At 49.9% G+C, this 23521-nt stretch overlaps 1 protein-coding gene across 3 annotated transcripts in view; it reads right to left on the bottom strand.

Annotated features, from left to right (window-relative positions):
- Positions 1-23521, bottom strand: part of CLIP1 (CAP-Gly domain containing linker protein 1) — an 87504-nt gene that overhangs the window by 61623 nt on the left and 2360 nt on the right. The gene's annotated exons all lie outside the window — the stretch shown is intronic.

The raw sequence follows: 23521 nt of genomic DNA, 5'->3' as shown, positions 1-23521 counted from the left end.
CCCCGGAGCAAGAGGAGGCACCTGCATGACCAAGCCGTTCCCCTTCTCTTCCCCCAAAGACAAGACCTCCCGGCCCCCCAAATCTTTTCTGTTGTCAGTAGTCCCCTTACCCCATTCTTCTTCCTATAACAACCTTCCACTTGGCACAACCCGTCAGCGGGTCCACCTAGTTGCTAGAGGGGATACTGCCCGATTCAGGAATTGCTTAATAAAGTCAACTGGATCTCCAGATTTACTTGGTTGAATTGTTTTTTTAAACAATGATCATCTATTAATTCAACAAATTTTCCTGACAACCTACTATGTAAAAGGCCCTCTCCCCTCTTCTCATAAACCAGCGGGATAAGCAGGAGGGGGGGCAGCTCAGGGAAGCTAAGAGGGTGCCGAGCGCAAAGCACTTTTCTTTGAGCAAAGACACAGAAGCTTACTCAGGAAACGCAGCAGGAATGTCAAGCAGCACAACATACACATGAGGTTTGTGGTCATGAATTTAAAGTGAAACCAGTCTCTGTTATTCTTCCTCTAACAACAAGCTCCTGCTCAGGCACAGGTACCAGGGCAACCAGAACCGGAACTCTGCCGGGGAAGCTACCGCGGAAGCTACCGCGGAAGGCCAAAGCCCGGGAGCGCGGTGGTTCTGGAGGCGCTTGGAAGACGCGACTACAACGGGACAGGGCGCCTGAGAGGGGTGAGGAGCGACGGGAGACAGGGGGGGTCTGACGGTGAGGACGCGGTGAGGTCGGGGGAGGGGCAGGCACACGGGAACAAGGGCCGTTACAACGAGGGCACCGGACACTTAGACATGCGCACAAGCCACGCAGGGGTCTTGTGCACTGTAGACCCCGACGCGATGGGTCAGGGACGGGGCCTCAGATTCTGCTTCCAACCCTGCGGGGCACAGTAGCGCTGCCACGCCCCTCTCCTGCGAGTGGCCCGGGGCTGGTGGCTAACAGGTGGCGGTCAGCCTGAGAGGCCCGAAGGCTTTGTCACGGGGGATGGAACGGAGAGGCCCGAGCGTCAATGGGATTACAGCAAGCTTTCCTGGTAGAGCAAGACAGTCGTGTTCTCACGGGAAAGCTTTCAAATGAAAGACGGAAATGAAGACAGACAACCGTGTTTTGCCAAACTAAGAAGAAGCAGGGCCTGAGGAGTCTAGAAAAGGGGAATTGGAAAGAAAGTGCCTATCTTGCCGACCGGAAAAGGGTCCTTTAAGGCTACACGCGTGGGTCTGAGAGGAGGTGCGCCTTCATGGAGACGTGAGGGCGGGACTGCAGAGCGGGGCGCCCCGCAGCACGAAGGGCACTCACGACAGCGCCCCGAGACTCTAGGCTCAGGTGACGGCTGCGGTTTCTGACAGCAACCAAACGGAATGGTGTCTCTTGGCATTTTTCTCATGATAAGTACACAAAGTTCTATTTCATGAACTACCATTCCCTAAATGATTCAAGAGTCCACCCCTGGAGCGAATGGATGAAGAAATGAGTCCTGGGCTTACAAAGCCGAGGGTCAGGTCGTAGGAGTGACACGGAGCTGCGTACGCCACCCCGCGGACCCCGACCTTGGTCACCAAACTTGCGCTCCCCCAAGTGCGGGCCGCGCGCCTGCGGCACCCGAGGCCCTCTCGCTGGCCTCCTCCCGCCATTCGCACACTTGCACTGAGGGCACCAACGCAATGGCGGGTAAGGCCTGCGGGCTCGCTGGACCGCGCTCTCCTGTGCATCTGCCACCAGCACTTGCAGAGGAAAAGCCACTGTCACGGAGGAATGCAATGAAGCACCTGACGAAGCAGGAGAACAAGTAAATTTTTTAATTTCAGCCCTCCGTGTAGCAGAATGGGAAGGACGCGTGGGGCACTCCCGCTGGGCACCGCTGGGCCGCGGAGCCTCGGAAACGCACCTGCCGCACCTGCTGCACTCGCTCAGCCAGCCGCCTGCCTCAAGGACACAATCTGCACTTGAAAAGATCGCCACCGTTACTCAGGCTCTGGCACTTGGCAGATCTTTTCTTGAACGTGAACTATGTGATCCTGTCACTTCAAGGAAAACAACTGCGTGCTGAGGATGATAAAATTTAAGCTTCCAGGGGAAACTCAGAATTCTGGAAAACACATCCTCCACTGTGAATGTGACGGCTTCCCCCCACGAAAGCCCTTCTGATGAGATCGATGGTACCAGGTGTGATTTTTTTTATTGTATAATGAAACATACCAATATTTGGAAGATCTCATAACTCGGAGAATCAATATTTTCTGGCCAAAAATGCAAAATGCTACAAAATCATTCATGGGTAAAAGATTCATTCAAAGCACAAATTAGACCAATGGATTGTTATGTAACAGTAAAAGTTCATTCATATAGTTTCAGATTCTACCTTTAAGAAACTACAACCTGTCAAGTTTTGGGATCAAAGAAGGAAGTCCACAATTATGTGAAAATGCCCTTTTCCCAATTTTCTTCATGTACTTCAGCCAACACATGTATCACTATGGACTAAATGCAGAACCAGTTGCCTTTTGTTAAGCCAGACACTACAGAGATCTGCGAAGAGTTGAAGCAATGCCATCTTCTCGTTACAAGTTTTTATTTTTATTATAGTGATTCTTCATTTAAAATTTACATAATATATAATGGGTTCATTACTATTGATAAAGCATTAATATATTTTTTTTCAGATTTATTCATTTATTTAGAGAGGAGAAGAAACATCAATGTGTGGTTGCTCTTGCATGTCCCCTACTAGGGACCTGGCCCACAACCCAGGCATGTGCTCTGACCGGAATCGAACCGGTGACTCTTTGGTTTGCAGGCTGGCGCTCAATCCACTGAACCACATCAGCCAGGATGAATTAATATATTTTAAACATTTTTTTTTATCTTCTAATGTGATAAATATCAATAGATCAAACCTACATAAACAAAAGCTCTCTGGAGACCTCAATAATTTTAAAGCACCTGAAGACATGCAGAGAAGAAGTCTGAGAACTGCTGCTATATTCATTGTTGCTTCACATTTTGAGTCACAAAGGTTTAAAACCCTCATTTCAGAAGCGCTTCCAAAGGTTGAGCTTCTTCTAGTTCATGTATTTATAAATTGGCGGCAAGTTGGTGATTACAGTATCAATGGCTGTATTGCCATTGTCACAGCAACACGCTTGGCCTTCGTGACATGAGAAGCCTGAACTTACAATCCACGGAAAGACAAGTCCATAAAGCGATAAGGACGCAGTTATCCACCGACACTGGGCACTTCCCTCTGTAGAACAGGCAGTTACCAGACGGACTGGTGTCTGACCATCAGCGGCCCCAGCACCCCGCTGGGGAGGCGTCAGGAACGCAAAGCCTCGGGGCCCCTCTGCACACCGGCTGAGGACAGCGCGGGCGGTGCGCCCAGCGGTCTGTAGTTCAAGGCCTTCTGGGCTGCTGATGCTGAAGTTTTAAGACCACTGCCAAACGACTGATAAAGAAAAATTGCCCGAAGTTCATTTTCTGAACTCCACGCTCGCCAATCACCCACATGCTCCCCAATTACCCACACGCCCCGCGTCCCCAGCAGCCCTGCAGGGTCCTCGGTGCGGCCCCGTCTCCACACTTTTGTTTCGGGCTGTGCCCTCGATCCCAAGTGCCCTTCCCAAGTCTAGCTGTCATCACCTGCTGACGCCGTCCTCACAGGCACACCCAGGCACTCCCCGGCCCTCACTGAGGAGAAGGTGCCCGTCCTTAAGCCGCCCCCAGCACTGGGACTACATCTCTTCCCCAACACGCGCACGCTGAGCTGCGTGGCTGGGCCATCTGTAGGCTCCTCCAGACTGCGAGTGTCTACGGCGAGAAACCGCATTGCAGTCATGGCCGGATTTCCCACAGTGCTTTCTAAACAATGCTCATGAAGTAAAATGGATGTGAAAAAAAGTCTCTATTGTTTAAATGACTCTACAAACCAGTTGGGGAGTGTACCAGTATTTTTGAGTTATACTTAGTGCTTGCTACAGGTGACAGAAAAAATACACAACACAGACTTAGACTCGAGAAATGTACAATGTGGTTGGAAAGGGAAGACGCACATATATGAAAGAAATAAGAATATAATGCTGCTTATGAGAAATAAAAACCATGTGACAGTCCTGGAAAGGGCTGAGAAGATGGGAGGGCGGAGTGGACAAGTGCAGAAAGAAAAGCCTTCCCGGCCGAGGCAGGACCTGAGGGCTGGGAGGGACACGCCAGCGCCGCACAGGTGCCGGCCGCCAGGACTGCCAACGAGGCAGCGAAAAAACCCCAGGGGCGGAGACGAAGGAAGAAGGGAGACATGTCTGAAGCCTGTGAGTAAGAAACATGAAAAGTTCCATTTGGCCAACGTCAGAAGATTCCGGTAAGAAATCAAGTTAGAAAAGTAAATTGAAAGGAGCCTCTACAGAGCCTTGGAGATCAGTCTAAGATGTGCTCTGCCCCGATTCTCCTTGCCTTGCACTCAAATGAAACGCGTCCCTCATTTCGAGTTTCTACTGGCACAAAATGGACAATGGCTCGCATGTCCCCTCGAGCCCTGCGCTTGCTTCCCCTGTCCATTTTAGTTACGTGCCTCTCGCCCCGTTATCACACGAAGATTACACCAGGGGCCGGCAGCCCTCTCCTGGTGGCCTCCAAGCCTGCCTTCCCTCCCACCGCGGACACCGGGAACAGCCGGCCGCCAGGGCAGGTCTTCAGTTTCAGGGAGGAAGAGCCACACGCACCTCAAGTTGATGATTAAACTGTGGCTACAAAGGAAGGTTCTCACTAAAACCTTCAGATATCGCCTTAGCAAGGATACACTTCGAGAGGCTGTAAAGATTACACACCACTGAACACACGGCCAAAGCGCAGACTTTTCTCCGGCCCTGGGCCCCGGTGGGGGAGGGCTGCAGGAACAGACACCTCACGGCCTGCTCTGCCTGGTAACTTGGGCAACCGCACCATAAACCGCTCACCTCAGTCTGCACGTGAGGCTGCGCGCTCGGCATTCCCGATCCGCCCTCTCCAACAGGGCAGCCAGTAGTAGCCGCGTGCACTGTTTAAACTTTAAGTTCTTTTAAAATGAAATAAATGTAAAAATTCAGTTCCTCAGTTACACCAGCCACATTGCTAGTGCACAGGAGCCACCATGCATCTTACAGAACTGCCACCATCACAGAACGTTTTACTGGACTGCACTGTTCTAGAACCTTCTCTCTCCAGGGATGGTCTTACTTGCCAATGAAGTGCCCTTCAAAGTGGTCACCTGAGGAAATTGTAAGTTTATTTGAATAATACTGCTTTGATCAAAATACTTTTCACCCTGGCTGGTGTGGCTCAGTGGACTGACCACCAGCCTGCAAACCAAAGGGTCATTGGTTCTATTCTCCGTCACGGCACATGCCTGGGTTGTAGGCCAGGTCCCCAGCTGGGGCTGTATAAGAGGCAACCAGTCCATGTTTCTCACACATCAACGTTTCTTCCCTCTTTCTCCTTCCCTCCTCTCTAAAGATTAATAAATAAAATTTTTAAAAAACCCCAAACCTCAAAATTAGAATAACATACGACACCTGAACACAGCAAAAACAGATCCAAGCACACAGGGTAACTCCAAGAGTTCCAGAAGTTACTGATGGCCGCATCGCTGTAATAAAAAACGGACAACATCTCCCCTGATGAAGACCTGAAGGTCTGCTATTATTTTTCATTTGTTTTTAAGTCGGCCTCTTTCCTTTATAATCTCACTTTCCAAACTACAAGATCACAACATGTACTATCAACACCACTCCGGAATCCTATATTTACACCACTAACTGATGCCACAGTTCTAATATTTTTTAAAGCCAAGAACCACTTACGAAATGTTTATCTCTAGAACTGACCCACTCTGAACAGTCAAAAGCAACTACTGTTTTGCTTGTACATTCTCAGAAGGGAGAAGCAAGAAAAGCGATCCAGTTTCAAGCACCAACTGCGGCCCTCGGAGCAGGGCTCCAGGAACCAGGGGAGCCTCAGGGGTGCCCCACACCCGGCGCAGACCAGCATCGAGGCCTGTTAGGAGCTGGCTGCAGTTCCATGCAACTGGTCCCCGGGGCGGAAAACGCTGGGGACCACTGTTGTAGATGACTCAACCAGAGGCACAATCCCTTCCGGCTCTCCTCCTTCTCCTGAAAAGGTTTACATTTCCACCTAAAAACAGGAAGCTTTGCAGCTAAACATCAACCCTAGAGGGGAAGTTCCGTTTACTTCTGTGTGACCTACAGGTTTGAAAGACAAAAAAGCCAGGCCTGAAATAAGCAAGATTTTTGTACCAGATCAATATTTTAATATCCTAGTTTGTGATTTAACTCTGAGATCTGATCTAAAGAACAAACTTAAAAGGGCAAGATATTTATTTCAGGGAAGCAAATAACCTTAAAAGACACATCCTCTTTGATATTTCAAAAAAAGAAGTGTGCTTTGTATGTCTTGAGAATGTCAGCTTTGCTCAAAGTGAAGATTCCAGAAAGCAGGACTATTCTCCTTCCACCCAATAAAAAAAGCGTCCTGCCCTCTAAGAAGTCAAAGTTTGGCACGTGTTTGTCTAGCACATTAGATTTTAGAAAATACCAGCATCTAGGGAGATTTCAAGTGATTAAAAACAACGTTAGTACATAGTAAGTGCCCACAAGCGCCAGCTATTACTGTTTCTAAGAATCCAAGTACCCTACTTTCCTCTCAATCACCGCACTTTCCTTTTAAAAAGATTTTATTTATTTATTTATTTGTTTGTTTAAAGAGAGGAGAAGAGATGGAGAAAGAGGTGAGACACATCGATGTGAGAGAGAAGCATCTCTTGCCCGCCTGTCACACGCATCCCTGCTGAGGACTGAACCCGCCGCGCGGGCAGCGGCCGGGCCGGGAACCGAGCCAGCAACCTTTCGCTTCCCGGGACGAAGCCCAGCCAAGAGAGCCACAGCGGCCAGGGCTCAAGCACCCACTTTCTCTCCGATACAACCTCTTTCACTACACATTATTTAAACAGAAAAGCACATAAAAATGTCTTCTAAACACATCTTCAGAGGTTGGGATGTGGTTCCAGACCACAGCCTTTGCGAAACACAGAGCACATGCTCACTGCATGTGCTCCTTTTTAATAAGCAATCACCTAAAACATGCCTCACGAAGGTGAGAGTACTGAAAACATCCAGGTAATAAAAAAATTTATTTGCAGCAAAAAACAAGTTACCAAGCCTTAAGGGGCTGGGAGTCGGGGGTGGGAAACAAAAAGACTCTAGTAATGAACCCCAAATTTGGAGGTGGAGCCAAGGCCATCTGACACTGTGGTGAGGCACAAAGAGGTGCCGGCGGTGGGAAGGCCCAGGGCGGCTCCCTGCTCTCGCTCTCTCTTTTTTTATTGACATGTTTACTTTTACTTGCAGATATTAGGTCCTCTTCGTCCCAGAGCAGGGCTAGCAAACTATCTCTGTAAGGGATCAGACGGGAAATATTTCAGGCTCTCAGGGGCTATACAGTCTCCACCATGACTACTCAACTCCTCTGTTGTGGTACAAAAGCTCTTATGCACAACATGTAAATAAATGAGCATGGCTGTATTTCAATAAAATGCTATGGACACCGGAATTTGAATTTTCACATAATTTTCACATGTCATGAAATACTAGTTTTTTTCCCCCCCACCAAAGATGGCTCATTTCTAAAAAGCTGTGTTATAGACATCCCAGTTAAGAGACACATCTGAAAGGACACGCCTGCTCAATCCATAAAGGGCTCCTCGTTTCAAAGAAAGTAAATGGCCCTGACTGGTGTGGCTCAGTGGGTTGGGCATCAGCCCACAAAGCGAAAGGTCGCCAGTTCGATTCCTAGTCAGGGCACGTGCCTGGGGTGTGGGTTCAGTCCCCTTTCAGGGTGTGTGCGAGAGGTGGAGGCAGCCAAGTGCTATTTCTCTCCCTCTCTATCTCTCTCCCACCCCCTCCCTCTAAAAATGAATAAGTAAGTTTTTAAAAGGAAGTGTTTTAAGACTCTAGGTCTTACCTGTTTAAGAAACAGAGACATGCGACTATTCTAGAGGGGAAAAAATAGGGAGCACAGAGGACAACGCTCTGAAAGAGCTGTCTGCGTCAACAAATGGGACGCTGGGTCTCTGATACTGACATGCTGAGTGCGGGGGTGGGGAAAAGGTAACAAAACCAAAACACTGGGGAGCACATAAACTCCCACAGATTCAAAATTAGAAGGGTGCAACAATAAAAAAAATTTTCTTTTAAAGGCCAGCCCCCCCCCCAATCAAAGAATAAAGAAGGGTACAGTATCTACTTAAATCAAAGACAGGCGTGGATAATTTCTCAGGTGCTCGCACAGTCCTTAAAAAAGTTGCAGGTACTAACCCCGGAGACTAGGTCCTGGCGTCTGTGTAAACCCACGCTGCCTCCTCCAGCTCCGGCCGAAGCAGGCACAGAGGGCACAGCGATATATCCAAAACCAAAAGGTGACCACGTCTCAACTGTGATGCACGTGGAGTCAGGTCTCTGGGTCATAGAGAGACGATACCACTGATAACCAAGTCTCGTCACTTCAAATTGCTACTTGCCTGGAGCCACAGACGTACTTTCTCAGAACAAAAATGTTGTGTGTATTTGCTGGGAACAGGTACACTGACGGCAAATTTCACAGCAAGCAGAGCCGACAGCTATGGGCAACCGCAGAGCCATCGCCGCAGAACAGTTACCACACACTCGTTCACACGTGAAATACTTCTGCTCTACCACTGAGTTTTCTGTTCTCACACGTCCGGCCAGAGGCGGCTTGAACGGTGCTTTTCATTGCACAGCCTTTCTCAGTCACCTACGGAGGGCCTGACATGGGTGTCTTCGCTTTCTGTCTACAGAAGCCACAGAAAAGTCAACACAGACCTAGCAACGCGGGACAAAGTGGTACCTCATGGTGTCTGGAGTGGGGCTGGGCCTCAGCTCAGGCCCCGCCACCGGCCGTGCAGACATTTGAGCCACCCTGGCTGTGAGGTCACAACGGCGACCTCACAAGCGGGGGTTCTGATGCGGCTCTGCCCAGAGGAGGCGGCCTCCGCCCCCCGAAAGGGAGACCCGGGCGGTCCTGTCTCCCTGAGCCTGGGGCTGGTGGCTCGGATGTCCCTTCTCCCAACAAACCATCCTCTGGTCTGAGCAGCGGTGTCTCCCCTCTGCTGACCCTCAGAGGCGACGCAGGCCAGAGGAGAAGCAAAGCACGTCTGCCAAGGAGCTCAGCTCACCTCCGGGAAGGTATTTTCATACACTTCACATGCGCAAGTTTTCATTCAGGTTCAGTTTGAAATGCATTGTCTTTAAAAAAAGACGAGATACACAGGGCCACGTCGAAAGCATAGATTAAGGGCGGTGGGTCACAACATGGAAGAAGCATGAACCCCTGAATCCCTTCTCCCCGTGTCTCTTTTTTAAAAAAATGATTTTATTTATTTGTAGAGAGAGGAAGGGAGGGAGAAAGAGGGAAAGAAACATCAATGTGTGATTGCCCTTCATGTGCCCCCTACCAGGGACCTGGCCCACAATCCAGGCAGGTGCCCTGACTGGGAATCGAACCAGCGACCCTTTGGTTCACAGGGGAGGCACTCAATCCACTGAGCCCCACCAGCTGGGGCCCTTTTCCCCATCTCTTTATTAGGAAAGACCGACCCTGGACTTATTGCATAACTGAAAATAAACTTTTATCTGTAAGTCACTAAAATTAGTGGTGTTTAACAACAGCTAGCTTATTTTACCTAATGCATTGGCAAAGAGATAAAACCTTTACTTAGAGCTTTGGAATCATCTAAGTAAATTTACAATCTGCTATGTAAATTGCTCAAAGGAACTTTCAGGATAAGCACCTGAGATAAAAATATCATGAAAAGCATAATTATACAAGTAATAAATAAAAGTACTATAGTTTCTTAAAAGCAAGAAGACATTTTACTGGTAGGAGCAAAATATGTTTGAAAAACAAGTTTGATAACAGCCATCTAAAACTTACATAAGACTGATAATCAGTTGATAGCTGTTGAGTTAGGTGATGGTTCTGTTTTCTCTACTTCTGTGCGTGTTTAACATCTTCCACAAAAAGTTTTTACTGTAGAAGATTATTTTAGAAAAACCCAAGCCACACTGCCTTCTCAACCCCTCATAAACCTAAAAACGCTTAAGCAATTTACAGAAGAGTGTCTTCAAAGTTCTCCAAAACATGCATGGTGTAAATTATAGTCAAATAAAAAGGAATAACATTCTTCATAATTCTTCTCTCATTTCTGAAGGTTTTTAGTTTTTGTTTTGTTTTCCCAGTTTACCCATAAATTTGTGGCTTTAAAAAACAAATGCATAGGCTGGCGTGGATCAGTGGATTGTGCGCTGGGCTGTGAACTGAAAGTTCGCTGGTTCGACTCCCAGTCAGGGCACATGCCCGGGTTGCAGGCCAGGTCCCCAGCTGGGGGTATATGAGAGGCCATCGATGAATGTATCTCTTGCAGGCTGCTGTTTCTCTCCCTCCCCTCCCCTCTCTCCAAAAATAGATAAACAAAATCTTTTTTAAAAATGTAAAGAAGGAAGCTAGACTAGGAAATTCTGTCCCAACCAGACGACCCCACACAAGTCTACAACCCCTTCCCAGGCCTCGATGCCCCCCATCTGCAGTCCGAGGATACTTCCAACTCCCGCCGCCTGTGGTTCCACTGTTTTGGATTTCAAATCCAAACTCAAGTGGAAGGGCAAGGATTCAAAGTGAAAGGGAAGCGGCCGCGGCTCCAGGGCTGCCAAAGACAGAAGAGTCCTCTGCCACCAGCGAAGCAGAACCTCGATCAGATAAGACCGGCTTCTGGCAAGTCCCGGTCTCCTGGGACTCTCCAGCCTGGCGTCGCATCCTCCGGCAAATCATGTCCCCGCACTTGACCTGCGTCCCGTACATTCCGTCCGGTCCCTTCGGCAGAAGGAACATACTCCTTTGTTTACTACACTGGGGAGTCTGCAGCGGGGCCGGGGAGCGCGAGCTGGCAGCCGATCTCACGGGCCCCGAAGGGCTTCGCGCCGGGCTGCTGCGCAGGAGCCGAGGACGCCAGCAGCGGCGCGGAGGGGCTTACCTGGCGGCGGCGGCCCTCCGGCGCTTCTGCGCCCCCGCTAACCCTCCAGTGCCCCGTGCCCATGAACTCGATCACCGAAGGGGAAGGGGAAGAGGGCAGAGCGTCATGGAAAGCCAGGCTGGAGAGAGAGGTGTTCCGGAAGCTGCTTCTCCGGCCAAGCGAGAGGAAAATTCAAAGGTTGGGTCCCGAAGACCGGGCTCCTGAGCTTGGGAGGTCCCTCCCCAGCCTGGCCCTGTCCCCTGGAGTCATGGTTATGTAAGTGTCTGTTGCATGCTGTGTCACTTGCTGTCCCCCACCCTCAGCCCAGGAGACAGTGTAACCTGAGCTCGTCTGCTTCAGCCACTGAAAACATTACACAACACTCTTGGTCGCTTTCCAAACTGACCGGCACTTCCACTACAAAAAAAAAAAAAAAAAAGCAGCAAATTATTCGAGTTCTCCCCTTTTCAGTTTCATTCACATTCCTATTTCTGCATATATAGAAAAGACCGAAGGACGCAAAGGTGAAGAGCCCTAACACATGGTTTCTTCAATTTCCGAAGAAAACGCGGACGGTTTCTACCCCACAGAAGGCTATCGACACCGGACCAGCGAGCCGATGGGCCTGCCGGGGACCAACCTCACGCCGCCGCACCCCCGGCTGAACTGAGCTTCCGGTCGGCAGGTGGGAGGTGCGGGCGGCGACGCCTCCGCCTCCCGGAGCGGCGGTCTCCACGCCCAAAGCCCGGAGCCAGTCCCGCCCCCGCGGGGTCTTCTCGCGTTCCCGCCTCCCCCTCCTCCAGACGCCCCGCCACCGAGCGGCTTCTATTATTGAACGATGAATCACACTCACGCCCGCCTGTTTGCATATCGCGCTATGACTAAGTCCCTCGTGGCCAGGGATGAGACTTGTCTTGGCATCGGAAAGACCTAAAAAAGTATCTGGTACACACGGAGAGTTCTAGAAAGCTCGGCACTGACTCAGCATCCAAACAAAAAGCTGTAAAATGATGCACTACTGCGATTTCAAACCGGAGCATCAGGTAGCTGCAACTCGCCCTGTCAGCATCGGATGAACAGGGCAGCGCTCGAGGATTTCCCAAGCCGCCGCCTCCTTCAAAAGCAGGCCAGCGGGGCCGCGGGCGCACAGCTCCGGGACCACCTCCAGGGGGCGGTATGCACACGCCGCGAGTCTCAAATTACAGCGCCCCCTTTACCGACTTGCCTATACTCTTCCAGAACAGCGCTGTCCAATAGAGATAGAAAGCGAAGCCCTCTTTGACACAAGGGTGTTAAACAAACAAACTTAAAAAAAGAAATATAATGCAAGACACGTGTAATTCTGAATTTGCTAGGAACCACGTTTTTAAAAATTAAAAAGAAACAGCTAAAATGAATAACATATTTAACCCAATATATCCAAAATATTACTTCGAGATGGAATCAGTATACAAATTATCAACGAGCCATCCCACAATCTTTCCCTCATTCTAGGTCTCTGAAATCCAGTGTGTATCTTATATTTAGATCGCATCTCAACGTGGACTTGTCACGCCGCAAACGCGCCACAGCCGTCCGTGGCCCGCGGCTCTGTCCTGGGCTGCGCAGGCCTGGAACATGCATCCAGGGCAGACCGTCAGGGACTCGGACTGGCACTGGCAGCGAGCTCGCCCAGGCCCCCCGGGGGGGGGGGGGACTCATCTTTCCCCCTTCTCTGCAACACGTGAGTGAGGAAGAGGGCAGAGAAGCTCTTGCATAGTACTCACTCCTGTGAATAATTTCATTGTTCTTGAGAGGGAAAAAAAGTAGCATTTACAGTAAGAGGACCTTTAAAAACCCCATCTGACAGGAGACAAGGTGTCAAGAAGCCCTGCTTGTGGGACACAGCCCTGCCCAGTAAAACGGATGGCTCAGCCCTGAGCCTGAAAATATGCCCACACAAAACTCAAAGCGGAGAGACTGAGCTACAGATGAAAATGTAACAACTGTGTCCCAAGATACAAGAACGGACCCTGAGAGGTAGGGGCTGGCAGGCATGAGGCCAGGAGGGCAGGAGGCGGCATTTCAAGCACGAAGCAGGGCCTGGGAGCGGCCGGAGCAGCTCAGCGCCTGCTGCCCTTCCGGCGGCAGGAGACCGACCCCACGGGGTAAGACCGTGTGCAAAGGCAGGCTTGAGGGGGGACTGGAGGGGGAACTGCAGGAGAAGCGGTGAAGGGTGTCACCACCTCAGCGTCACATCCTCATTCTTCGTTTCTTATTAATCTCGGACATTTCCTTCCCCCTCCCTGCTTTGGTAAACTGCCTCTGACTGTAATTAAAATTAGAGACCTAGGGAGGACAAAGCTCCGCCCCACATTTTAACCCCTGGGGGGCCTGCTGGTCTGAATAAAGATGCAGGCTCCTCCACGGGGGGGGGGGGGGGGATGGAGAGGGGAGTCTGGCCTCCAGGGCAGCGTGTCTGGCAGGCACATGAGTGGTCAGTCACAATGAACTGACGAGTGACAGGAGGCCACCTAAGGTCATCACTCATCACCGATCAGGCCTCCCAGGAACACGCCCCTTGAACACAGGGAAAGTGTGTGTGATGTCACCCAGCATGGTGCAGGGCACAAGCCACAGAGAAGGGCCCCCCGCCCCCACCGCCGCTGCTGTGCGTGCAGCACAGGTGAGAGAGGCTGGAGGGAAGAGCGAGCAGGGCCAGGAGCCCCTGGGTTTCAGCAGCGAGTGAGTGGCTGGTGTGAAGGGTAATGGTAAAATCTTACACACGAGAGGCGAGTCTACAGGCCGGTGCCTCTGAGCGCGAGGGGAAATTCCTAGTGTGTTTATCCCACCACCTCCAGCTGCACATTCCAAGACACGGGGAAAATGCGAAGATGAGCCAGGGAAAAAGGGCTTAGAGCGCTGGCAGAAATAAACGCACACAAGAAGTGAAAGAGAGCAGTTTTCCAGAGTGGAAAGAGATAGAAAGAGGATCCGCCTTCCAGAAAGCTGACCCTGTCCTTCCGAGGGGAGTGCCCAACGGGGTGGGCGGAGCCTGTCGAGTTTGCCCAGTGGCCCGACCATCTGCAAACAGAGCTCCACGAAATGCTGACATACGGTGTGAAATCTAGAATTTCTCAATACAGTAGAGTAGCAGGAGCCTAAGACTCTCAATAAACGCCCCTATACAAAGTAAAAGATAAAGTTAAGAAAACCACTGCTTATTATTTAATTTTTGACATAAATGGGAAAAAGCAGCATCTTAGTCTAGCTTGAAAATTACAGCGCTCTCCAAGGACCACCTGGCTAAAGAAACAGGACCCTCTACGGAGCGAAAGTTGCCCGCTGCCTCTCTCACAGTTCCTTCAGGTTGTTCCTGCACCGCTTTTGATCACCTCACAGTTACCCACAAGCTGAGGGCAGAGCCGGTAATCACCTAGTCTTGTGCTGCCGCGTCTGTGTATTTCACAAACCATTATAAAGCATGACACGAAACAATAAAGTCAGTTGAAGGAAGGGAAGAGGAGACCTGAGAGAAACACCAGCTTAACTACGGCACCGCTTGCCGACGCTCCCACTCAGCTCCACGTCTCCTATCAGGTTTATCACCCTGCTTCACGGGACTGACCGACCTAACTCTGAAGGGCCATGTGTCAGAGTAAGAGCAGTCACAGCTATTCTTCAAAAACACGGTCCCCTCCCTGGCCGGTGCGGCTCGGTGGGCTGGGCGCATTCCCGCAAAACACCAAAAGGTCGCCGATCTGATGCCCGGTCAGGGCACACGCCTGGGCAGCGGGTTCGGTCCCCGGTCGGGGGGCGCACAAAAAGCAACCGACTGATGTTTCTCTCACGCGTCCATGTTTCTCTCCCTCACTTTCTCCCTCCCTTCCCTTCTCTCTAAAAATCAATAAGCATGCCCTCGGATAAGGATAAAAAAAAATATATCATGACCCTCACTGGCTTCCCTTGTAAGAGACCAACCACTCCTTGGTAACGTCCAATCAGTGTTAACGTCAGATCACGTGGTGGATACCGAACAAAACTTACCCAGCACGGCAACCATGCAGCCTGTCCCTCTTTTATTCCATGTCACGAATACTCATAAACACCAGTATTTCCTCAAAGACTTCCAAGTGCTCTTGGGAACCCATCGCGCGCTCTTTCACACCCAGACAGGCCCTACCGCTGCCCTCTCTCGGGGCTCCTGAGGGAGGCGCTCACAAAGAACGATGGAGGACCCCCGGAAGCAGGGCGCGGGGTCTTCCTCAGCCCTCCGCCACCTCGCTGTGCCCGAGGACCACCCCGATCTGTTTCCGCTGGTGTCTACCTACCTACGTAAGCATTTAGGGGTAGTTCATATCCTAGAGGGGATACAATTTTTTAAGTAGTCTGGATTCGACAGCTGTAAAGTTAACTCAAAGATTCAGGACACAAACCGCACATCTCCCGCAAGGAGGGCGTCCTGACGGCGAAGGGTAAGCTAATAGGACAGTCACTGTCTAAAGAGATCAACGTATGGAGCCCATTTAGGCAAAAGCACTGACACAAGCCAGTGAGGGTGAAAAAATTAATTGGCTCCTTAATTCAAACAGTGATAGAGGGAGTTGTACTTCCAATTTCTAACTGGTAGGGCCCGCACAAAGCAGGTCATGAAATCAGCCTAGCAACCGTAAGTGTTGACTGGAGAACGTCACACGATAAGATACTGAGAAAGCTTGTACCACATCTTTCTTTCAAAGCCAGAAGTAAAATTTTAATTCGTTGCTCCGTGTAGGATGTTTGCTGAATGAAGTCAGAATAGGGCATCATTAGGGCTTGAAAATTACAGTGTGCCTGAAAATTACATCTTTAAAATTGAAAGTGCGTATGACACAGTGCGGACTACAAGCTGTCCCCGGAGCGTCACCGTCCACAGCAGTCTGAGGAGGTGGCGGGGCTGAGGCCCAGGCGAGGCCGAGCGAGCTGGGGCATCAGACGGTCTCCTGGAGCCCGGGCCGCGCCGTGGCTGCCGGTGGCCGGCCGTGCCCTCCAACGGCTCCAGCTGAGCAAGAGTTCGTCTCTATGCGCCTGCTACTTAGATCTAAGCAAAAAATAAGCTGCCTCCCAAAGTTCCTCCTCTGCAAAGGAACTGAAGGGGGGGGACATGAAAAGCTGAATAATTTGAGCTATTCTGCTCATTTACACGTTTCTACTAAATCTGGTGGCTTTGTACCTCTAGTGCCGCCAGCTTGAAAGGGGCTGAAATTACTAGGCCTGGTTAGTATCTCCCAGAAGAACATACTTAATAGGTCAACGGCCATCAATTATACGCATGTGTACAAAGGAGCAAATGTGCCTAATATAGCATCATACAGCTTTGGACTCAGAAGAGACCTTGGCAATCTAGTTCAACCTCCTCATTTTACCATGGAGGAAAATGCTTCTAAAAAGTTAAATCACTTAAGGCCCCAGCTACTTAACAGTCTAGGACTTAAACCCCAGGCTCCAGATGAAAGGCTCCTGACCCAAAGTTTGCTGATGAATAAAACTTTCTCATCTGCCCTCATAAAAGCAAACACGGATCAACCGTTTGTTCTGAACTAGAAAGGGGCGCAGAGACACACGTACAAGAAGCCATCACTTCCGTGTTGTTTTTTCTCTTTATAAAAGCTTTCAAATTCTCACTTTGCAAATGCGTAAATTTAACAGATGCTACAGGTTCCCGCCACCAGGGTGACAGGTCCCTCAGGGGCGTACTTTTCTTCCTCCTGAGTGACCTACATCTCTCAGGGTCCCCTCCAGGGTTCCAGGTCTTTAGATCCAGTGGAGAAAAAAGACCACATCCTATAGTCACAACAACTCCTGCGAGAAACCTGCCTAGTTCCAGGGAAGATACCACTCTGCCAAATTTCCTCTCAAGGCCCCAAGACAATGTTCTATGCAGTGCCCTGCCCCCGACTCACTGTTCATGGAAACTAGAAATTGGTTTCATTTGGATCTTAACCCCCAACGTCACTGCTGGTTATTTCTTACCTGTTTTGGTGACCTTCCACACAGACGCACACAGCAGGTTCTACCTTGGAAAGAACCCTCCCTGCCCCCCCCCCACAATTAACCTGTGGAAAATAAATCTAACACACCGGTGGGCCTGCAATTGGCAAGGCACACGGTCGACAGGAGGAGCATGAGCTGTTTTTCCAGCGGAATGTTCGACTCCTCATGGTTACAGGTTCCTCAGGGACAACCGCTCGTCAAGAACGCGCCCTCCAGCATCGGCGGCGCGCTCCAGCCGAGCAAGCGCTCTAGGCCACGCAGGAGAGAAGGCCTCCGTGTACCACGGGGAAGAGGCGGGCTCCCCGTTCTGACTCAGGTGGAAGACGAGAACCGAGGTGCCACTTCCTTTCGCAACAGGAAGTCAGGAAAGACACAAGCATTACAGGGAAGGGGAGAGAAGAGTGCTAACACGCACTCAGTTTTCCATAGTCACTTAATCCTCGCAGAGACTAAAGGAAGTGGCCATCGCCCCCAATGTATAGATCGGAAAACTGAGCTCCAAGAGGCTGAATAGCTTATACAAGGTCTTCTGTGAAGCAACGGAGCTGGGATTTGCTGTGAGGCCAAGACTGAATCTTGTTCTCGCCCTCACTTCACGAACAGCCCTGGTTCCCAAAGGGCAGACCGTGGGCCCGTCCGACGCAGCCTGGTATCCCCAGCACCTAAACTGGTGCGTCCCCACAGCAGGTTCTCAGTAAATGCCAAAGAACAGACAAATTAAAAGATAATTGGAACCTGGTAAATCCAACAACAACAAAAAACCAGACAACCAGATTTAAACTGGACAAAGGACTGAGAAGGACACTTTTTTCAAAGCTATATGAATGGCCAATAAGCACACGAAAAGATGCTCAACATCTCGAACCATTAAAAAATGCAAATAAAAACTACAGAGTGACATTGTGCGCCCACGTTCCCACCCACAACAGCTAGAACCTGGAAGCGCAGCGGATGGACCGATCAGCAAACTGCGGGACATCCACACGTCGGAGCAGTAGTACTCAGCCTTAAAAAGGAAGGAGATTCTACAATGGCGCATGACTTAGCCATAAAAAGGAATGAGAGAGAGCTCACCAGCTGGAACACCACGGATGGACCTAGACGGCACCATGCTCAGTGAAATAACTCCGACAAAGACAAATACCATATGATTTCACTTACATGTGGAATCTAAGAACAAACAAAACAGAAACAGACTCCTAGATACAGAGAACACACTGATGGCCACCAGACGGGAGGGGGTGGGGCCTGGGGGAAAAGGTGAAGGGACTGAGAAGGACAAATTGGCCGAGACGAAATGATCACAGGGAGGTAACGTCCGGCACAAAGAACATGGTCAATAACACTGTAGTAAGCGTGTCAGCTGGGTGCTAGGTTTATCAAGGGGACCACTTTGCAAATTATATAAATGTCTAAACACTATGCTGTACACTTCAAACTAATAAAAAATAATGTTGAATGTCAACTATAATTGAAAAAGAAAAAGATGTTTTAGAAGGCACACAAGCTACACACAGATGAAACTTGAGGACATTCTGCTGAGTGAAGTAAGCCAGGTACAGAAAGGCACACGCTGCGTGACCGCACGCGTCCCAGGCGCCTGAGAGCAGTGAGAACCGCAGAGACAGCAGAGGGGCAGTCGCCCACGGCTGGGGTCGGGGAGTGGAGGCAGGGCGCCGGCTCCGCGGAGGAAGGGCGTGCTGGGCAGAGGCGGACGCAGCCCCAGCTGCACGCCACCTGAGCGTCCCTCGTGCCGCTGAACTGCACACTTAGAAACGGGGAGGGTGGTAAATTTTACGTTATGTGTATTTTACCACAATAAAAACAGCCGAAAAACAAATAATTGGTATTCTTTTGTATACTCCCTTTACCCTAAATGGTAACATACCAGTGTTCTGCACTTTGCTTTTATACTTAATATTTTGAGGCCAAAAAAACTGGCACGTCTCCAAAGAAGCTGTACAAATGACCAGTAAGCTCATGAAAAGGTACTGAATACCACTAGCCAGGAGGCCAGTCAAGACCACCAGGAGGTGCTGCACCTCACCCCCGCGGCCCCCTCTGACTGTCATCAAAAAGACAGACAGCAACAGGTGTGGGTGAGGACGTGAAAGAGGCGACCCCTTCCACCGCCCGGGGCGCCGTCACTCTGGCAAAGTCGTGCAGATCCTCCAAAGGCAGGGTTCGCACGTGCTACGTCCACTGAAAAACTTACAGACCAACAGTCATGGCAGCATAATCACGGTGAGCAAAAAGCAGAAACCACCCAAAAGTCCATCAGCTGATGAAAAGTAAAATGCGGCACACCCATACGATGGACTGTAACTCCACCGTAAGAAGGAACAAGGTACGGATACGTGCTCCGGTATGGGCGGACCCCTGGAAACACTTTGCTAAGTGGAAGATATCAGCCCTACTGCACGAGTCCATTTATGTGAAAGGTCCAAAAACAGGCAAATCTACAGAGCCAGAGGGCAGGACGGGAGCCCCGGGCTGGGCGCACTGGCGGGGGGCGGTGCCGGGGGGAGGCACTGCCCGCGGGCACGGGGGTTTCTGCTCGGTAAGAAGAAAATACTTTGACACTGGTGGTTGTGCTTGCACAGCTCTGAGCAAAAAGGGAACTGGCGCACCCACGCTGTCCCGGTCGCCCTCACAGCCAAAGTTCTGACCAAACATCGGAAACAGCGACGTGGGCAAGGCCTGGTGACTCCGGAATGCCGGAGGCCAGTAGGATGGCCCCTCCCCGGGGCAGGGGTGCCTCTGCTTGGCAGCAGCCCAGACCTGTTAGCTCCGCTGCCCGTTACCCGCCCAGGCTGCGGGGCGGCGGGCGGTCCCCTCGCCATGACTTGCGCCCTGCTCCGCCTGGCCCACGGCGTCCGGCCCACGCTGCCCTTGCACAGAAACCCCACGCCCTCCCCATCAGCGCCCAACTCGAGCGCCAATCCTCACTTCAGGAGCCGGCCTCGGTTCCCTCCCTCACACGCAACACCCACGGCAAACGCACGGAGACTCTTCCACGGCCACCCCGCCACCGCCGCCGCTGCTGCCCGCCTGTGCACCCGAGAGCTCCCGGCACCCAGCACAGTCCTCCCCGCGCTCAGCAAACGGCGGGTAAACGGGCATTCTGAGGGCTTTCTCCCACCCCAAGGGACATTTTCAATGGGTCGCATTCATCTGAAAAGCTTGGCTATAAGTTTAACCAAGCTACCAAATAAACCAGGTGACTGGCAGGCCACTAGTGACAGGCCCTGGCCTTCTCTGTCTTCCCCAGCCTCTCTGGCGTCTGAAGGGCTCACAAGGCCATCTGGAGATCTCTAGGTCACCAAGACCGAACCTCTCTCGCGGAGCTGTGCCGTGGGCTGGACGAGGCAGGGTCACCCCGACAGTACAGGGCGGAGCAAGCAGCCGAGTGAGAGAGGGTGAGCGACTTGGCCAAGTTCACGTGGCTCACGGAGCTGCGCCCGAAGCAAAGCCAGGACCCCAAGCTTCTGAATTGCAGCTCCAATTCCCCAGGCTGGTTTGCTGAGGGTAGTTCCGGAGAAAATGCTACACTTTTAATCACTTAAAAACAGAAATATAGATCCAGACAAATATTTTTTTAATATAAAAAAGACTGGAAATACATGCTCCAAAATACTGAAACGATTTTCTCTGGACAGCAGAATTATGAATAATTACCTTCTTTCTGTGTGTGTATGCTTTATGCCTTATGCGCTGAACGCACATATGTTAAGATAGCATGTTATGAAAATGGAAGGGCCACTTGAATTGTAGAACTAGTAGGGAAGGAAGAAATAAACCTAAGAATCTGAAAGAAAAATAATAACTTCATTGGAAAACTAAAACCTAAGTTTGACTCTGGTACTAGATTCCCAAGGGAACAACCCAAGCCAGCCGCATGCACCTCAAAATAAAAATGATCACATGGCTTCCGGTGGCACACACTTTTTTTCTGGTCACCCATGTGTGAAACTTAGTGATAGAAGTTCTCCTTCACGGAGGCCATAAAAAAATTACCTTGCCTATAAAGTTTATTAATCCTGCAGTCTGGGAAAGAAAAGGCTAAAAAGGTTCCTTCCTGCCTTGGGAATTAGAACATAGTATCTCCAATAAGAAATCATCCTATGGAGAAAATCAGTTAAAGAGAGAACACAGGAGGTCAAAAGGTTTGACTGAAAGATGTTTGGGAAAATATGCCTAGTATCTCTTATCTCTTCTGAGAGAGGAAAAAGATATGCCAAGTATTTTAGTGCACTGCTTGACTGGGGATTTGTAGATTCAGGGGGAGAAAAACCTCATTAAAGTTGTCTTCTTTTTATACGCCCTTTATACATCAAACCCAAATTCTGGGTTTGTGCACATTGGTGATGTGCACATCCCAAACATCTGGAACCTGAAGCCCTTAACTTCAGAGATGAGACAGTAAATCAAGGACTCAGCAATTTTAAGTGTGAAAAATGGGCAGAGTTAAAACTGGGATGTACTCCAAGCTATTCTTAGACATAAGCAAAGGCAAATACCAATATTAAAGTACTCAATTCAAGTTGGGAGTATATTAGACCTTCTGCTCATATAAAACATGAGGGCAGCAAACTGTCCCTCTCTCTTCTCATTAAGATTCCCGAGAAGAGGTGGATGAGAATGGCATTTCCCTGGGGACAGACATACCAGAGAAGGATCCCCCAGGGATTCTGTGAGCACAACTACTTCCTCTTTTCTAATGTTCCACAAAGAATACTTGGAAGATTTTGTTGCTGCACCGTAATAACACAGACAATTAAAAAACAGACCCACCCGTTGAGCTAGTGCGAGTGGAATCTGTCCTTCTGGAGGTGCCAGATGGAGATTAGAGGGGAAAAAAAGCTCTTTACTAATTGTGGCCAAGATTCCTTGGTACTTGGTGCCAGGGCCAGGATATTAACCCAGGTGTCCTAGCCAAATTCCAGGTTGGTTAATTAAGTCTGCCAACCCACCAAAAGGAAAAAAAGAAAGGCCCTCTTCTGTTCCCTGATTGAAATCTGAAGAGGTCACTCTTGCTTGCAATTCTTGTGCAGTACCATCAGTCAATATGGTTTCCCTTAAAAGTGCATTGTAGCTCAAATGCTGATGGGAAGCATATGGATTCCTTGAGTTCCATCTACATGGGAAAAATACACTACACATATTAAAAATATATAAGATGCTATAATAGTTTAAAAGCCTCCCTAAACAGGTATCTAAAAAAATCATATGCAGGGTGATCCTGGAGACCAGCATAAAAGTTTATCTTAAACATAAATTTTGAACCATGAAACTTTTGAGAATAAAAAGGCAGGCTTTGCGGCTGGGAGCGCAATTCCAGGAAAAAGCTATACATGCAAATATCAGCTACAAGGCCTCCTAGGGATGAGCCGAGATCCTCCGCGCAAATAGGAAAGGATACGCCCAACAGCAAGTCCGAACAGCGAGCACCAGCCGGCCTTTCTGCCAGCCACCGCAGGTTCCACTGCCAACCAGTCTCCGCGTTGCTTAACATAATGTGACATGAACGCGGGGGCCGTTTCCTGCTCGGTGTTCACTGGCTGTGTGGCCTTTCAGGCCAAGGGGAGTTCCAAGGGAACAGGGATTTCTGCTTTAGTCACTGCTCTATCACCCGATCCCGGAGCGCCACCTGGCACACAGTAGATGCTCAATAAAATCTGCTGCGTGAAGACTGAAAGAGTGCTCATTCCCACTCACGGACAAGCCAACCTCAGCACCTCAAGCTGAAGAGCTTGCAATGAATGACAATGTCCACTCGCATCACAGGAAAAAACACACTACCTCCCATCTCACCTGGACAAGGAAGGGATTAAAGAAGCTGATAATTTGGACAAAGTGTAAAGTTATAATAGGTGAAAGTCTCACTTTAGTTAACCCCGTGCAGACAAGGTTTTAATACTAACAAATGTTAAGCAATTTTCCTGTGATTTTACAACACTACTTTCCGGGTTTCTTTGTTTGTTTTTTCTTTAGCTTTGACTCCTATAAAACCAGTTTGAAACTTGTGGACCTCCTATTTTCAACTAAGTAATAGTTAACAAATATTTACTGAGCACACGGGACTCTGCAGAATCCTGCAGAGTGTGCTATAAAGCGAAATACACATGTGCAAGGGCCTTGTACACACACGCACACACAGGGAAGACCAGAAATATATCAACAAATGAACTCCAGGCAGCCAAAGGTGCCTATCTTTGTATGGCATATAAGAGGTCCAATTCATCTCTTAAACCTCATCCATTAAGTTTAGAATCCCTCCAGAGAAAGCACTTAAAAACCAAACCAGTCAGCCCTGGCAGGGTGGCTCAGTGGCTTAGAGCGCGGTCTCCATACGCCAACGTTGCGGTCCAATCTCCAGTCAGGGCGCATACAAGAACCAACCAATGAACGCATCAGTAACTGGAACAAC

Source organism: Pteronotus mesoamericanus, unplaced genomic scaffold (genome assembly GCF_021234165.1).
Source record: "Pteronotus mesoamericanus isolate MK-2021 breed Mesoamerican mustached bat unplaced genomic scaffold, CSHL_Meso_final scaffold_507, whole genome shotgun sequence".
NCBI lineage: Eukaryota > Metazoa > Chordata > Mammalia > Chiroptera > Mormoopidae > Pteronotus > Pteronotus mesoamericanus.
This window is presented reverse-complemented; position numbering and strand designations above follow the sequence as displayed.